This window comes from Sus scrofa, chromosome 8, assembly GCF_054392235.1.
Source record: "Sus scrofa isolate SSC_HxYL_T2T_F1_AM1 chromosome 8, Sscrofa_HxYL_maternal_Yorkshire_Landrace_v2.0, whole genome shotgun sequence".
Taxonomy (NCBI): Eukaryota; Metazoa; Chordata; class Mammalia; order Artiodactyla; family Suidae; genus Sus; species Sus scrofa.
In genome coordinates, this window is record NC_139390.1 from 102,637,815 (window position 1) to 102,649,976 (window position 12,162).

Sequence of the window (12,162 nt, forward strand, 5' to 3'; positions counted from 1 at the left end):
GCAGACGGGGCTCAGATCCCATGTTGCTCTGGTTCTAGCGTAGGCCAGCAGCAACAGCTCTGATTAGAGCCCTAGCCTGGGAAATTCCATGAGCCACGGGTGTGGTCCTAAAAAGACAAAAGCCAAAAAATAAAAATTGAAAAAACCATTGTTAAACTGCCTTCCAAATCCTAAACAAATTAAAACTACAAAATTTCCAGTAATTTAGTGATTTTTTTTTTACCTCTTTGATAAAAGGAAAAAAGGAAATAGACTATATCCTTCAAAATCAAGAGAATAATACTGTTACTTGACACTGAACATCAGTAAAATTGTTTTTCTACTACTATGCACTATTTTTAAAGTAGTTTTTTAACATCAGTATGAGAGTGAGTAAGTGTTCCCTGTCATCAAAGACACTATATTCTAGTTGGGGCGGCAGCCCATGAAGATCTGTACTCATGGAGGTTTACTCTGCTACTAGATATTTAGCAATTCAATCTCTACTTTTAGTGAATGGATTCTTTATTTATTTTGCTATTTCTATGAATTGCATCAAACTCAATTTATATGTCATTGCTACCGACTTACGCTAGTCTCAAAACTTCAGTAGTTTCAGAATTAATATGAACTTCTCAGATCATCCATTTAGCACATAACTGAAGGCATCATGTTCAGTTGTTTTCCACTTTGCATAGAATTCTAGAGCACTATGTATGTCTTCCTGAAATAGTCTTCATTTTTTATGCATAACTCTTTTAAATATTGAAAAACATAAGCTTAGAATTACATATTTACCAGTGGTCTTAAATAAGGAACTACTGAAATACCAGTTTTAAAGACCTAAAATTTTTCTCCTAAACATTACTTAAGATCTTGGTGAAGGAATCAATTGGGAATACAAAAATCTAAAACACTAGATTCAGGTCCAAGGTCTGTACCAGAAATATGTGATTATATATAAATCAATTTTCTCAAGCCTCAATTTTATCATCTATAAGAATTAAAAACCACCTTGGGGAGTTCCCGTCGTGGCGCAGTGGTTAACGAATCTGACTAGGAACCATGAGGTTGCGGGTTCGGTCCCTGGCCTTGCTCAGTGGGTTAACGATCCGGCGTTGCCGGGAGCTGTGGTGTAGGTTGCAGACGTGGCTCGGATCCCGTGTTGCTGTGGCTCTGGAGTAGGCTGGTGGCTACGGCTCCGATTGGACCCCTAGCCTGGGAACCTCCTTATGCCGTGAGAGCGGCCCAAGAAATAGCAAAAAGACAACAACAACAACAACAAAAACCACCTTGGTTTGCTAGGGTTATTTATGAAATAAGGTGAATATTAATGCTTCTTATAAACTGTAAAGCATCATGTTATTAGTAGAATTAGACATGTTTTATACTCAGATTTTTTTTTTAGTTTTTTAATTGCCTGTTGTTCCCAAATTGTTAGTCTTTGACTGTCCTTGAGATCTTTTCAACATCTTTTTTAATTCTTATCATGATCTTATCCTTTCAAGTTTAAATGGATTATTATTGAATTGCTTTTTCTTCTCCTGTCCTGGTTCAGTGTAGTATAGTTTGGAATAAATTCACAGTAACTATATAGGGAAAGAATCTTCTTTGAATGCTTTTGTTAAAGATAGGAAAAAAAGAACCACATATTTCCAGCCATCACCTCTTTTTTTTGACAGTCTGGTATGATCTTTGTTCCATGGATTAGAGCACTGTTTTTATTCAATTTAAAAGTCATGTTCTGTGACATTTTGGATAGGTTGAGGAAGATCACTTAAAAGTAAAATGGTTATCAGAAATAAGTAGGTCACTTTTTTACATGCTTTGAATATTTAGATTTAGTCATATTTCTTTATGCTTTGGTTAAATATTTCTTGGTTATGTAATTTTTATAGAATTATTAAAATATGAGAAAGTGTTTTCTAACAGTATTTCATTGTATATATTTAGGATTTTGCATAGGAAAATCTGGCTTTCGTAGGGTGTAGTTAACCTTTTCTTGATATGCCTGCATTGGTTGTTGAAGCTACACGTTGAAAATGGAGATACATTCTAGTATATACGAAGAAAAACTTTCAGCATGTTTCTGCTACATCACAAAAATTGTGTCACAAAAATTGCGTTCACATGCTCTGACATGTCAAAATTAATGTTTACTTTCAAAATAGAAGATAATTTCACAAGATTTTGCCATAAGATTTTTTCCTTTCATGAAAGGATTATATATTTAATAATATTGAGAAACAATATAATATTTTTAGCACATAAGGAGGCAACACAGCATTGTAGATCAAGAGCACTAACTCAAGAGTCAGTCAAACCTGAATTTCAACCCCATCTAGCCCCAGCCCCTTACAATTATCTATACACTCCATATGTTATTACAAGGCTTTATGTCTGGTGTGTGAAATATTTAAGAAGCAAACAGCAAACACTGGGCTTAAGGAATAGCCTGTATAAATGCTAAAATATTGTTGTATTCAAAGTAAACCATGATATAATGTCTGAGACCTGTATATCAGAAGCATATGTATGCTTATTTTATTTTTAATTGCACAAAAACATTCTAGCTCTAGAAAACACTAGATTTTATACAAGATATATATAAATTTTATCTCCCTCCTCTTTGGAGATGTATTTAACACTGAGGAATATATACAAAATCAAGTCAGAAATCTGTAACAAAAAAGTAGCTACTTAATTATTTTCACTGATATATCTCATTTATTGGTCATAATACAGAATTACATGGCAGCCACAGTAAATTTATATTTTTGAAGTAGAAATTAAAATTTTTGCTTATTCCAGTGGAAAAATATGTTATGAATATGTTGGTCTATGCTGATCATATTTACAGTAGCATCCATATTAGACATAGCAGTTTGATGTATGCTATATTATACCTATGCTATGCTGCTGTGTAGTGAACAGGCTAACTACTGGATGATGCTTCAATATCTCTAGGAAAGGGTTTGTTGCTCTCCTTAGGAATGGTTTTGTTTTTAGAATGATTCAGTGACACAATTCCAAGTCTTCAACCAGGTAGGTCTTTTGTTTATAATAAATTACAAAACAAACACAGAGCAATACATTAAAAATGCAAGTGGCTTATTTGATACATTTGACCCTCCCTGTAAGGATTTCTCTGTATGTACCATGAATTTATTATGCATTCTACATTCATGTAAAAAGTGTTTATTAATAGCTATCAAAAATGAGCTTTTCCACGTTAAATCCCAGCATTCTGCTTACCAGTGTACCATTATTGTACCACATTTAGCATCAAAGCTTTCCTCCTAAAAAACATGCTCTTTAAAAACTTACTGCTACTCTGTCCTCAGCAAATCTTGAAACTCCTTGGCTGTTTTTCTCTGTTCTTTCTACTTCATAACAATTAAATTCTTATAAATTGACTCTTATCTTGCTTACTATATGTTCACCTATTTAACTATAGTTAGGAGAGTATTAGAGACCAAATCAAATCCCAAATACCAAAACTACCACAAAACATTTAAGATGCTAGAGTCCTCTCTGGACTAGTTTTGCTGCCTTTAGGAACCTTTGATTACTAGGTACCTGTGTTTTTTTAAGTGCTATCCATTAGTAAGTATGGCCAAAATTAAATGTAACATAAAATAATAAAACTTTTCCCACAGAGGGAAGTTTTTTTGTTTGTTTTGGGGGTTTGGGGGGTTTGTTTTTTTGGGGTTTTTTTCTTTTCTTTTTTTTTTTTTTTTTGGCTTTTTGGGGCCTCACCCTCGGCATAGGGAGTTCCCAAGCCAGGGGTCCAATTGGAGCTGTAGCCTCTGGCCTACGCCAGAGCCACAGCAACATGGAATCTGAGCCCAGTCTGCGACCTACACCACAGTTCATGGCAAACACCAGATCCTTAACCCACTAAGGAAGGCCAGGGATTGAATCCGCATCCTCATGGATGCTAGTTGGGTTCAGTAACCACTGAGCCATGATGGGAACTCCAGAAGTTTTTTTTTTTTTAGTATAAAAAGCTCAGTATAAGAAGCTCTTTAAAAATCCGAGCTTCGGAGTTCCTGTCGTGGTGCAGTGGTTAACAAATCTGACTAGGAACCGTGAGGTTGCGGGTTCGATCCATGGCCTTGCTCAGTGGGTTAACGATCCGGCGTTGCCGTGAGCTGTGGTGTAGGTCGCAGACGCGGCTCGGATCCCGCGTTGCTGTGGCTCTGGCATAGGCCGGCGGCTACAGCTCCAATTCGACCCCTAGCCTGGGAACCTCCATATGCCGCTGGAGCGGCCCAAGAAATAGCTAAAAGACAAAAAAAAAAAAAAAAAAAAAAATTTGAGCTTCTTTGTGGTAACTTTAAGTTTGAGGTTTTCTTTGAATTATAAAATTTTATTAATTGATCTGTAATTATTCCCTCTTAGTTATTTTTATCTTGAAATGTATGCAACACAGAGGATTTTGAGCTTCCAAGAGGAAACTGTTTTAAAAATTACTTATTAACATATAACATCTGGAGTTCCCGTCGTGGCGCAGTGGTTAACGAATCCGACTAGGAACCATGAGGTTGCGGGTTCGGTCCCTGCCCTTGCACAGTGGGTTAACGATCCGGCGTTGCCGTGAGCTGTGGTGTAAGTTGCAGACGCGGCTCGGATCCCGCGTTGCTGTGGCTCTGGCGTAGGCCGGTGGCTGCAGCTCCGATTGGACCCCTAGCCTGGGAACCTCCATATGCCGCAGGAGCGGCCCAAGAAATAGCAACAGCAACAACAACAACAACAAAAGACAAAAAGACAAAAAAAAAAAAAAAAAGCATATAACATCTGTAACTATAATGTATCTGTAATAATCTTACTTGAATGAGAGGTTATTGTTATGTTTATAGATTAAATTTTGAAACTTTTTATGTGGAAAAAAACAAGATGAGATTTACCTTACCAGATATTAAAATATATAAAACCTTATGGTAGTATTGACCCAGAAATAGATAGCTGGAACAGAAAATAGAAAAACAAACCATGTAAAATTGGAAGCTTTGTTCATGATAATATATTTCAAATTGATGGTGAAAAGATGATGTTGGAAAAAATTTAAATCATTTAGAATTTTTTTTTTCCATATACAAAATAAATTTTAGAAGAATTTAAGAGCTAAATTTTTAAAAAGGTTTTCAAGGAAAATTTTTTGTCATCTCAGAATAAAAAAATCTTTCTAATCAAAACACAGAAGGCAGAAAAAGGAAAATATTGATTAATTTATTTAACCATAAAAGTTAAAATTCTGTATGAAAAAGGATGTTCAACAAAGATAAAAGACAAATGACAAAAAATAAAAGACTAATATGCAGAATCCATGGAGTTCCATAATTAGGAATAGATGGAGGAGTTCCTGTTGTGGCTCAGTGGGTTAAGAATCCAACTAGTATCCATGAGGATGCAGTTTCCATCCCCAGCCTCCCTCAGCGTGTGAAGGATCTGGCAACACCTTGAGCTGCAACATAAGTTGCAGATGATGCTCGGATCTGGCCATTGCTGTGGCTGTTGCATTGCAGCTGCAGCTCCCAATTCGACCCCCAGCCTGGAAACTTCTATATGCCGTGGGTGCAGCCATAAAAAGAGGAAAAAAAAAAAAAATAGATGGACAAAGTATGTGAACAGGCAGTTCACAAAAGCAGAAATACCACGCTCCTTTTTTTGTTTGTTTTTTTTTTCTTCTTGGCTGTGCCCATGTTGTGTAGAAGTTCCCAGGCCAGGGATTGAACCTGAGCTGGCTCAGTGACAATGCCAGATCCTTAACCTGCTGCACCACAGGAGAACTCCACAAAGCTTCTTTAAACATATCAAAGTAAATTCAGCCACATTATTTCTATGAAGAAATGCTAATTTAAATATTTTTGCCCAGCAAATTGGCAAAAATGGAAAAAGATGGTTAACGTGCAGCATCTGCAAGTACATGAGGAAACAGGAATGGGGCATACAGTGTTGGAAGTGTAAATTGGCAAATCCTTTGTGTAAGATAATGTAGCAGTATCTAACAAAATTTAAACTGTGCATATCCTTTTGTAGTACTGGGTAAAAGAATCTGACCTGCAGAAATGCTTGCATATGTGTAAACATGAAGTAACATACTTGTCTCTGCCATCAGTGAGACCTTTTCATATCTTTAACCATGGCCATTAAAGTATCGTGGATCACCCTGGTTTCTGCCCTCAGTTTTGTTTTGGGTTTGTTTTTTTTTCTCCCCCCCCAACTCTATTCCCTCTTTCATACTGCTCTCAGAATTATTTTCCTTAAAAGCAAATACGGAGTTCCCGTCGTGGCTCAGTGGTTAACGAATCCAACTAGGAACCATGAGGTTGCGGGTTCGATCCCTGCCCTTGCTCAGTGGGTTAACGATCTGGCGTTGCCGGGAGCTGTGGTGTAGGTTGCAGACGCGGCTCGGATCCCGCGTTGCTGTGGCTCTGGCGTAGGCCGGTGGCTACAGCTCCGATTGGACCCCTAGCCTGGGAACCTCCATATGCCGCGGGAGCGGCCCAAGAAATAGCAACAATAACAACAACAAAAAAGACAAAAGACAAAAAAAAAAAAAAAAAAAAAAAAAAGCAAATACAATCCTGGCCCTGCTTACTTAACGATTTCTATTTTATTGTTGCCTGCAGGTTTTTTACAGTCTTTCCCCCACCTTATTCTCACCAGTCTACCTGTCTACCTCATAAAGGGCATGGTCCAGCCACACTAAACCACCACCCCAATAAACCAAGCATGCTGGACCAGCCCTTCTATCACTCCTAGTCTGCTCTCTGTTCACTCATTACATATTCATTGAGCGTCACTATTCTTGAAGTACTAAGGATATTGCAGAGGCCAAGGTCCCCCCCCCCCAATTACCTTTTCCGAAGCTATTGGAGTATTAAGGGAAAAGTGGAGATTATCAAATAAATAAATATATACATGTAAAATCAGGTAATAAGTATTATACATAAAATTAAAATAAGCCAGTGTGATAATGGATGGGTGGATACCTGAGACTAGTAGACAAGGAAGATTCTGTGAGGAAATGAATCTTCAGATTAGATCTAATTATAAAAAGGATCCTGTCATTTAAATAACAGGGAAATTCGAGCATTTCAAGCAGAGAGCTAGTGAGAAGACTCCAAGGCAGGAACACACTTGATATGCTTGAATTAAAAGAAATGGTATGCTAAATGAAGGCAATAATACAAGTTGTAGGTGATGTGTTATATTAAGGAATGCCAGCCACCACAGCAAACAAAGGGGCCTAACACAACAAAGGTTTATTTCTTGCTCTTATTACATGTCTAAGGCAGTTTGGCAGGAAGGCTATACTGATAGAGGTTCCATCATCTTGAACACATGGTTTTCCGTGATCACTGGAACAAGGAAAGAGAGAAATGGAAGAAGAACACTGACTCTAACTCAGCTCTGAAGTGATGCACATCATTTCCTTTTGCTTTCATTTGCCAAACTAGGCATATGGACCCAATCTAATGGCATAGGAGCCTAGGAAACACAAATGGAGCACATGGCATGTTTGGTGAACACTGAGAAGACTTAGAAGAAAGAGAAAGATGGATTCGTTGGGAGTCTGTTTTTAGAGGTAACAGAAGTTGCCGATGAGTTAGAAGTGGAGTATGAAGGAAAGGAAAGGAATCAAGGGTGATTCTAGGGTAATTTGTACATGCTATTTCTTTCTAGGGATGTTCTTTCCCAACTCCCCACCTGAAAAAAATTTCTTCTTTCCAAACCCAACTCAAATATCATTTTTTCTGTAAGGCATTCTTTATTTCCCACCAGATTAAATTCTTCCTTTTCATTCACTCCCATTCCATTCTTTTCATTCTTCTTTACAACACTTACTGAATTGTAGTATAACTGTCATTTACATCTATCTCTTCTACAAAACCATAAGGTAACATCTTTCCTGGCATACAGTTAATTGTTCAATAAAATTTTTGCATGAATGAATGAATGAATGCATATACAATGTGTAGTATTTTCTTCTCATGTGCCGTGACTGGACAATTCATATATAATTGTATGAATTACACAGCATTTCGGTCTAAGAAATTTTCTTCAATTTCTAAAACATTATTCTTGGCTATATATCTGTAATCTTTGGCTGCCATAACTGCTTTTTTTTAATTTAAGTTTTTTTTTAATTAACAGAATGAGAGGCAGCTGCAGGTACTGGCAGATTACAAAAGGCATAATTACTAAAAGCAACTGAAGCATTTTAAAGTATAATTTAACAGGAAAAAAAAAACATCTGGCACATGCTATGTTAGTTTATCATAAGAGAGTTTCGAAGAAAGCATTTGCTGCAGCTGGCAGATCCATCATTTCCCTGAAACGAATAGTACACCTTTTGTTTTTATTTCTCCTGTATAATAGAGAATAGAGTCTATGTGACTTACTCTTTATTCATCACTAAAGGAGTTCATGCACTAAGGAAATATTCCCTTATGGTGTATCAACCAAAATATACATGATCCATCCTTAAATTATGCCTCAATAATAGCAAAATGATCTGAGCAATTATAGTAATTAATTATAATGCCTAAGATACTGGCCCAAATTTTAAACTCTTATTCCATGCCTTAAGGAACCATAACTTCTTTTATTTAAAATACTTGTGGTGTTTTCAAAAAGACTAGTGCGTTGTAGGGAAAATTTTGCTTCTAACCTTATAACTACCTTTTCAGTATGTGTGTGTGTATGTATACACTGACATTGAGAATTGAAGTATGTTTAGAAATTTTCTCTTTCAGCATGGGTTAGGATATCTATTTCTATGACATATTATCAGAAAAAGGCTGATTATTGTTATAAAACAGCTTATAATGCATACCTTTTTGAAATAATCTTTTGTCCAATTATCCACTGAACAATTCCATGAGTACCTTAAACTCAGTATCTTCAAAACTGAATTTATTGCTTTACACCTAGCCCAAGTCTTTATTTCATCCTGCATTTTCCATTTCTATGTGGTAACTGATAATATCTACCTCACTGCTCAAGCATAACTCCAAATGTCATCCTGAACTCCTCTTCCTCCTCATACCCCTAAATCGAGTATTACTAATTCTGTCTCCTAAATAACACTTGAATCTGTCCGTTTCCCTCCAACAGGTCAGGCTATCAACATTGCTCACCTAGATTAGCGCTCTAATCAGCAAAGTTTTCTGATATTCAAATCAATCGTGTCTCTTCTCTCCTTAAAATACTTCAGTGTCTCCCCAGGGTACTGATGATAAAGTCTCAACTTCCTATCCAGACCTATAAGGTCCTTATATTTCCTTATGTGACCTTTTACACATAAAATGCAACCTGTATTTCTTCGTGCTTCGAGCTTCTTCCTCTGCCACCCCACTCCCACCTCCTGGAAACACTCTATGTCCAATTCATACTGAGCTTCTTTCAGTTTCCTAGATTTATTATCCCATCTTATTTTCTGGCTTTCACACATGGATTTGATTGTAACACTCTTTGTTACCCTGCTTTTGCCCATCCAACTTCTATTTATCTTTCATACATCAGCTTAAAAGCCTACTTCCTCTGGAGAGACAGCTCTAATCCCCTAATCCTGCATATGTGTTCCACAGCACTGTGAACTTCTTATAGCATTTACTACCTATATTATAAATTTGTAGCTTTTCAGTATTCCTAGGAGTTCTTAAGTTTCACTGTGACAGCGACGGGATCTTGTTCTTCCTTGTCTTCCTACCACCTAGCAAAGGCACTCACTTCAGTATTTATTGAATGAACGAACTTTGTAATTTCCTCAATCTTATCCTAAGACCAGCACTTAAAATTAGGTGTTGGGAGGAAAATTCACACATTACTTTGAAACTTTGAGTTAATTCTTCAAATAACTTAAAATGAGCATTCTAAGAATGGTATCTATAAATAAAGCTCTATAACACATTGATTTTTGTAGCAGTAGTCTCCCAAATTTTTTACACAACTACCTTAAGATGTAATCACTGAACTGTGTATTTAATTGTGACATGAGAGCAAGTAGGTTGTGAAATCTTTGAAAAAGTAAGATATGGTATATTAGAAATGTTATTGAATGGACTGGTTACTGATCCTGTGGAATTAACTAAAGTTTGTGTAGGCTAAAAACAACCTTACATGTGCCAGGCACTGTTCTAAGCCTTGTAAATGTAGCTTCTCTCTCTGTTTTTTTTGTGGGTTTTTTGGTTTTGGTTTTGGTTTTTTGGCCACGCCCATGGCATATGAGTTCCCTGGCCCGGGATCAAATCTGAGCCACAGCAACAACCCAAGCCACTGCAGTGACAATGCCAGATCCTTAACCCACTGCACCACAAGAGAACTCCCAGGTAGCTTCTCTTTTAGAGCTTTCATTCCACTGTGGGGAGAGAAATCATAAGAAGGTAAACTAACAAATAAGGTAATTTTAGATGTTTTAAATGGCATGACAAATGACATGGTGTGATACACAGTAACTTGGACAGGATGGGAGCTGAAAGGAAAGGGCTGGATTGTTTTTTAAATAGTCAGAAAAGGTGAGATTTAAACTGAGGCCCAAATGATAGAAAGAAATCAACTATATGAAAAGGCCGGGGAAATATTCAGGCAGATGGAAGAATAGCACATACAAAGGTCCAGTGTTAAGGAGCAGACCCAATTAATTAAAGTATATTGAGTGAGGAGAGAGACTGCTGTCAGTTTGAGGAACTAGGCAAGGATCAGACCCTGAGAATCTTGTATTTTAAGTAAGCCGTTTTTACTTACTTTAAGAAAGATATTTAAGACTTCTTTAAGTTGAAGTCCCAAAGTGTAGCAGTACGGAATCATTGGAGAATTTTTAATATTCTTGGATCTTTAAAAGACCACCCTAGCTATTGTGTGGCAAACAGACTAGAGAAGGGGCACAAATGGATTCAGGGAAACCAGATATTAGATTATTACAGCATTCTAGGCAATAGGTGATAGTGGCTTAGAACAGTGGTTGTTGGTGGAAATGGAGAGAAATGGACAGTTATGAAATTTATTAGGGAGGTGTAGGGTAGAACTTGTAAGTTGAATGTACGGGATGAGGAAATGGGAGGAATCAAAGGTGATGCCTGAACTTTGACATGTATATCTGGGAGGGAGGACACTTTGAAGGTATAGATAAGAAGTGGGTGCAGTTTGGGGCAGGTTGCATTCGAGGTGCTCATTAGTGTCCCTCTACAGTCCTGGCCCAGATGAGATCACTTTGGGGGAATGTGCAGATAGGGAAAGACGGAACCTGGACTGTGCCCAGGGTGCTCTAGTATATCTAAAACTGTCCTGTCTACTGTAACCTGTGGTATTTTTAGTTAGCCGAATGAGATTTGAAACCTTAGGATGAATTTCCTCTTTTAGTAGTCAGGTCTTTTGAAGCCATACGCAAAGTTGAGGTCACAGTCTACAGTCATTGACCATTTTGCTGCATACTCAGAATTTAGCTTGTTTTTTGGAGAATCTTCATTTTGCCTTTAAGATCTTGGTATTATATAATGCCACAGATATGCTTTACTAACATCTCTTATAAATGATTGGACTTAAGATGAAAGGCAATGTGATTTCGTTGAGAGAACATTTTGATTAAAAGACTGAGTATGAACCCCATTTTTTTCATTCAATCACTGCATAAGCTTAGGAACATTAAAACTCTTTTCTGAGTCTTAATTCCTTTACTTATAACATGAGAATAATAGCTTTTTTGCAGCATTGAAGTAATAATAAAGTACAGTATTAATGTTCAGCTGGTGTAGAAAACCCTTTGGCACCTAATTGTGGGCAACATTAACCAGTGAAGTTTCTGTACAAAGCTGACCAGTAAGTACCCAAGGCATTCTACATGCCCATACCTGGTCAGTTTCACCTAGTGTCATCTGGCGCTTGCCTTACAGTATCAGTGATTTGTTCCTAAACCAGGTTAAGCCAGTTATACTTTTTTATAAATACTTAATTAAATAAGGAATACATGAGGATAAAAAGAGAAAGTTATTGTTTCTTTTTAAACTGCGTTTTGTACTCTGGCAAATTTGCTGTTGAATTAAGTCTGGACAAGCAACCATAAAATAGAGGGAATACTATAAAAATCTAGAATAATTCTGCATTTGGATTGCTTATCAAGTGCTTTAAATTCTTATATCACCTTAATGAAACCAAAAGTGGAAATAATTATAGGTG

At 36.9% G+C, this 12,162-nt stretch overlaps 1 protein-coding gene across 13 annotated transcripts in view; it reads left to right on the forward strand.

The window, feature by feature from the left end:
* The window catches only part of SCLT1 (sodium channel and clathrin linker 1), a 265,145-nt gene that overhangs the window by 223,693 nt on the left and 29,290 nt on the right, over nucleotides 1-12,162 (forward strand). For 3 of the 13 annotated variants that reach the window (XR_014813020.1, XR_014813015.1, XR_014813016.1), the window contains one exon: nucleotides 7,446-7,573. The exons of the other annotated variants lie outside the window; for them this stretch is intronic. The gene's annotated coding sequence lies outside the window, so the exon portion shown is untranslated. The remainder of the gene's footprint in view (nucleotides 1-7,445; nucleotides 7,574-12,162) is intronic. 13 annotated transcript variants of the gene reach the window in all.